Source organism: Nematolebias whitei, chromosome 17 (assembly GCF_014905685.2).
Source record: "Nematolebias whitei isolate Nwh7 chromosome 17, NemWhi1, whole genome shotgun sequence".
In the NCBI taxonomy this organism is placed as follows: Eukaryota; Metazoa; Chordata; class Actinopteri; order Cyprinodontiformes; family Rivulidae; genus Nematolebias; species Nematolebias whitei.
The window spans coordinates 32,641,209-32,647,781 of NC_056514.1; positions in this window are offsets into that span (position 1 = coordinate 32,641,209).

A 6,573-nucleotide genomic window follows, 5' to 3' on the forward strand; every position below is an offset into this window, starting at 1 on the left:
TGGCGGATGGTCGGTGTGATTTGAGCTCTTTAGCTTAGCATTTGTCACACAAAAGTTTTTAATAAAAACATCAGTAAACAGGTTCTCAGCTTCTTTTTGCAGAGAAAAACAACTTTTTAGACGAAGGCACAGGTTTTAACTGTGAATTTTGGAGCTTCGACAAGATGGAGGTTTTTTCCCAAGGTTAGCTTGTTAGCTTAGCTTGTAGTTTAGCTTCTCAGCTTAGCTGCTTTTAACGATAAAAAATGTGATTTTTGACGGTAAAAATGGATTTTAAAGAAAAGAGAAAGGGATGGGTCAATAAAGAGCACCGGAGTTGAGCCTTTTGTCATCCGGTGTCTTCAGTAGAAAGAGAGACATGAAGAAACGATAAAGCCGATAAATGAAAATGAGGTTGATAATTTTAATTTATCGTGCGATTAATTGATTTATTGTTTATCGTGACAGGCCTATGCGTCACTGCTGACCACCCAGAAACTTGGGCCGGTGTTGTGCCAAAAAGCGATTGGCTGCCAAATGGCGGCTGCGGGAGCATGCACAGAGAGAATTTAGCAAGAATTTAACAAGATTAACACTTAAAGACAATTATTTGTTTGCTTGACAATATAACAAAGGTGTGTCTCAGTTGAACTTTTCCATAATAAATGCACTTCAATGGTCAAATTAGTTGTATTTCACCTGGGTGGTGCTGCAAAATGCAACTAATTTGACGTTTGCTCCAAGAGTTTTGGCATGAGCTGAAGGTGGTTTTGTATGGCAAGCCAAGTGTCTCATTAATAGACACTTTTACCTATTAATGAGGCACTTGGCTTGCCATATTAGTCGAGCGCCCTCTAGTGGCTGAAAATGGTAGTGTTCAATATTTTTCATGTTAGAATTAATGAAACCGTCAGATCTCAGCCAAAAATTGGGTTAAAAATATGGGAAAAAAACATAAACATGTCACTTTGCTGTATAAGTTGCAGGCATACTAATTTATGCAAAAAAAACAACCGTGACTTATACAGCGAAAATTACATTAGTCACAGGAAGCACCTCAACTCTACCAGGAGGTGGAGGTCATTTAGTTTTGTTTTTATGATTATTATGTGTGACTGAAAACAAACGTGATGCTTGTAGAGAGGGATTTAGATCACATACTGGGTTTCATTCCAAACGCAGAAAGCGTATTCCTGGTGGATGGAGATGACATGTTTGAGATTTTCTCCCATCATCTGCAGTTAGACACCTCTCGTATGGGCGGCCATCTGCCTCGTCCATCGAGGCGTTGAGAGGAAAGGTTGTCAGCCTCACATACTGGTTCCTGGACTCCATTTTCTCCACTTTCAGTTCAAATTCACCTTTTTTATGTCAAAAACATCTCAAGACTTCCCAGTTTTACCCAGTTCAAGCCTGGTTAGTATTTGGAGGGGAGACCGCCTGGGAAGGTACCATTAGCTTCTCGAATTTCCCCCATGGGATTAATAAAGTATCCTGTCTACTGTGTCTAGATAGGATAGATCTTTGCCGAACCGCTCCAACATGCTTTCATAGCCTCTTTCTGGACCGCAGCAAAAGAGTCGAGTGCCAAGCAAAGATCCTCAATATGTCCAACACTCAGCTGCTAGCGTTACCATCTGCACCAGATTTGGACAACGCATCGCTCCAACCATGGCTTCTAATTAAGTCCCTGGTCTTTGACAAGATTATCCTTTGGACCTACAAATCACTCTGTGCTCCTCAAAACGCTGATTTCCTTCACCGCTACACTTCATCTCTTTCCTCACACCAGGCTGCAGCCGTCCGATGACAGATATTTCAGAATCTCAGCTCTGATCCTCTGAAATCCTTGCATCGCTTCACTCCTGGACTTGTTCAGTAACCGCCGTAAAACCGTACTTATTCATCAAACAATGCAATGAGAAGTTTTCTTCCTGGCTGGGGTCTGAACAGACATTTTCCTGTTTTTATTGATTAATGTTGTGGTTTCTTTAATGTTCTTGACCTTGTGTCTAATTAAAGATGCTTCAGATGTCATACTGATCATTATAAAAGTTTAAGCCTCTGAATTTGTTCACACACTTTAACATTTTTTTAACAGTTTTGTTTAATAAATATGTAATTTTATAATCCTACAATTGGGGAAATTGTTTTTATTTTCCCCCTTCTTCAGGGCTTGCCAAAGCGAACTACGTCGCACAAAGATTTGGCAATTGTTTTTACGCATGATGCCCTTCCTGTCACAACCACAGACCACCGAGCTACCACAGCACTCTGTGTGGAGCAGAGAGCTGCCATCTAGGGTGCCCGGGGGAGCAGATCGTGGGGGTTAAGGGCCTTGCTCAAGGGCCCAGAGTGGGTCAAATGAGGGTGGAGGCAGGTGTGGGTGTTTCACCTTTTCCACCCACATTTTGAAGTTGTGGAACCGGTGACCTTCCGATCCACCTTTCTAACCTCTGCACCACCACGCCACGATTAGGAAAATTGTATAAAATATATATTTTTTTAAATCAAACAATCTTCAGTCAGGTCATCTGGACGGTTTATTTTGTTGCTGAGACGTTTCGTCCTTCGTCCAAAAGACTTCTTCAGCCACCTAACAAACTGAGTCCCACAAGCAGCACACTCCCATAAACAGTTTGATTAAACTGGTTCCCATTTGATTATTGAAGCGCTCCGTGACAACTCTGTAAACGCTGATCCTGTATTTCCACTACGGAGTGTGCTGCTTGTGGGACTCGGTTTGTTTGGTGGCTCCTCAGATTGAGGAAGTCCTTTGGATGAAGGACGAAACGTCTCGGCAATAAAAGAAACCATCCAGATGAGCTGTTGGGATTTTTTCTTGGATTATTGAGCATGAACTTTGGTGTATCAAATAACATAAAGGGAAAAGCGAGTTGTGTTTGCATCCCCTTCTCGCCGTGTAAATTTGCAGCTGCCTGCTCCAGCACCTTGTGCAACAAACACCGATAGATGGTGACGTGTCGTAAATCGCTGTCGCTAACGCTGCTCTACAGGGAGCACAAGGCCGGTCCTGCTACTGCAGAGTTGTCGTGGAGCGCTTCGACAAACTGCGTTCGATGACGGAGCAAACACGACTCGTGTGAAGGAAGTCTGTTGCGTCGCTACGGGGACGTCTCCAACCAGCTCGATTAATGGAAACCAGAACTGGATGTTCAGGAAAAAGACGGAAGCAGCTGTTTTATTGGCAGGATTGGTTTGAGAGAATCTAAAACAGATTATTTTAGTGATTTTCTTATTTATAAGTTTAAAAGACAAAACATTTACTGGTTGCAAATTGTCTGAAAAGATTCGTCTTATAGAAGAGAAAAGGCTCCCAAGGATATTTAATCAGTTAAAGTCTGATCAAATCTGTTAGAGCTCAGAATATCTTTATGATGATTCTCAGCTACTACTTTAAATGTTTGCTCTATATCTAAAAATGACTGAGTTATACTGTAGCCATTTTGTGTTTGCTGAGGATTATTGTTGGTCGTTGCAGCCATCTTGAATCAGAAAAACCAACACATGCACGCACAAACACACCTGATTACATTATTGTGCACCTTTTGGCACAAAGTGATAAATATTTACTTGCGTTAATGTTTCAAGCCTGAACTTTGTGACAAAGAACCTGAGCAGTGATGAATCTTAATAGTGTGAATGTTTATGAAGAATTCACACTATTGTGATCCACTTTTCTTTCGTACGTTTTTCGGCGCGATTCTCGTCCTGCAGTTTTCAAGCTATTTCAACAAATCAAAAATGTTCAGCTGTTTCAGGACTTTCCTGCTACGACTTTTGGTATTGGTGCAACTTTAGCTTTTTGAAATATTTAGCCTTTTCTGCCACTTTTCTTCTCCATAGAAAATGAATTGAGCTCGTTTTACATCCTTCACATCTTTAGATCTGTTTACAACTATTTACTGCTCCTTTCTCATTTTGTTCTGATTCAGCTTCTTTCAGCTTCCTTGTACAAATTTAAACCTTTTTCAGCTACTTTCAGCTGTTTTGTTCTCCTTGTAGATTCTTTCTACAACATTTTTGTGCTTCTAACTTATTTCTGCTAATTTCAGCTTGTTATGCTCCTTTCAGCTTATTTATCCACGTTTCAGCCTTTACTGCTATTTCAGCTACTGTTTAGCTGTTTTTATGCTAATTTCATATTTTTCAGCTAATTCTACATTTTTTGCAATCTTTTCATCTTTTTTTTCAGCAAAATTCAGCAAAAATATGCTCTCTCTACTTCCTTCTGGTAAATGAAGCGTCTCTGCTTTTCAGCTACTTTTCAGCTTTTATTTATTTATTTATTGTGCAAATTTTGACTTTTCAGATAATTTCCACTTTTTGTACAAATTCCTGCTTCTTTAAACTTAATTGACAAACATGTTCTTTCTTCTGCTAATTTAAGCTTGTTCTACCTTTTTGGATTATTTTTAATATAATTTCAGCTGTTTTCAGATAAATTCAAGTTTTCTGCTATTTTCAGACTTATTAACTTCTTTATGCTCCTTTCAGCATTTTTTCTGCTAGTTTCAGCTTTTTCTGCTTTCTCAGCTTTTTTTTTTTTTTTTAGCTCTTTTGATTCTAATTTTAGCTTTTTCAGCTAATTCCACATTTGTTTTAGCTCATTTCAAATATTTTTGCTTCCTTCTGGTAGAGCAAGCTTCTTTTTGCAATTTCAGCTACTTTTCAGCTATTTTTGCTAATGTCAGCCTTTTCTTTTAGATAATTTCCTAATGTTTGTGCTCGTTTCTGCTCACTTAAACCTAAATCAGCAAATGTGTTATTTCTGCTTTATTCTGCTAATTTAAGCTTGTTCTTCCATTTCAGCTACACTTCAGAATGCTTTACTAGCTAATTTCAGCTGTTTTTCAGCAAGTTCTTCAGCAATAAGCATTCACACTGCATTTTCGCAGAAAATGCAATTTCTCTAGTTGATTGTTTTGTCGTTCGTAGAAGCAGTTCTTGTAAAAATCAAACCCAACACAGTCATATATTTGAAAATCACTATTTTTACAGCAGAAACTCTGGCAGTCATGGCTTTTTAACCGTACTGATAAACTAGCTGAACTAACCAAATAAACTAATTCTGTCTGAAAGAATATTAGTAGAAAATGTTGAGTTTATTTGTTGCAGATTATTATATAATAGTGAAGTCGTCATCTTTGGACACTTGCAGAGACAAATCCTTACTGAACCCTTTCATGCTGTTTTTTCTGCACCGTTACCAACTTTACAAACTGCAGAAAGAAACACTCCATCTCTCTTTTCAAGACGAACCTGACGGCACTTTTACATCCAACCCCATTAGTGATGATATTTTTGTGCTGCATTAATGGTGAATACTTTTTGTTGTTGTTGTTGACGGTGGGGTGGGGAGCCCAGTGGTGTTGATCTGTTTCGGTCGAGCCCATTATGAGGCTCTGGGTTTTCCCCGGCAGTCAGACATGTTGCTAGGAAACCCAGAGCTCGGGGGTGGAGGAGAGGTTTGATGAGAAGGCAGAAATCCCAGCCTGTTTCAGCGCTACATGGAAATAACTAGTTAGTGCCAGAGGCATGTTGACCCGGCACAGGAATATTGATTTGAACTGCATAATTACATCTTTGTAATTCACCGGTTTTGATCTCAGGCCTTCAGTTTTAGCTCCTGTTGTATTTATTATTATTGGCTCAAAACAAATGATCAGATTTGCCTTCGTGAGCGCAGCGATCTGGTCTCTCCTCAGACTTTTTGTTGCAGATATTAGAATTCTAGATGGAGTTTAGGAAGCTGTAGTGTTGGGGGATAAAACCCTCGTATTCAGACAGAAACTTCCTGACGGTGAAACATTTTCTCCTTCTTCCACAGTCTCCTTTAAATTCTGACGTTCCTGTGTTTCTTGACTTCTGTGTGATTAAAATCAATACGCACGGATCACACGCTGGGGTTTTGATGTATTTCACCTCCCAGAAAGCTTCACGGTGCAGGTGATGGATGTGCTTTGGCTCATCCAGTCGTTGCTGGAGGCGTCACGTATGAAACGATGCTGACCTCAGCTGGTGGGAACAGTCGGTGCAGCCTGGTTTCCACCACAGACACTGAAACTGCTAAAGTCCTCGTCGGCTCTTTGCTACGTGACAACTATTAAAGGGATTAAATGTTAGAGTTGAAATCTGTTCAATCTCATTTTCTCATCTTTACCTACACACAAAGAGAAGGGATAGTGTTGGGCGCCCCCCATGCTGGATAAGGCCCAGAACATTTGGCCCCACAAAGCTGATGGAAACTCAGACTGGTTTGTATGAATATGATGCACAAAAGCTCTCAGAACTACCACCACACCTGCAGCCTCATAAAGCAAAATGTTCAGCTCTTTCAGGACAATCCTGCTATGACTTTTGGTATTGGTGCAACTTTAGCTTTTTAAAATATTTAGCCTTTTCTGCCACTTTTTTCTTCATAGAAAATGAATTGAGCTCATTTTACATCCTTCATATCTTGAGATCTGTTTACAACCTTTTACTGCTCCTTTCACATTTTGTTCTGCTTCAGCTTCTTTCAGCTTCCTTGTGCAAATTTAAACATTTTTCAGCTACTTTCAGTTGTTTGTT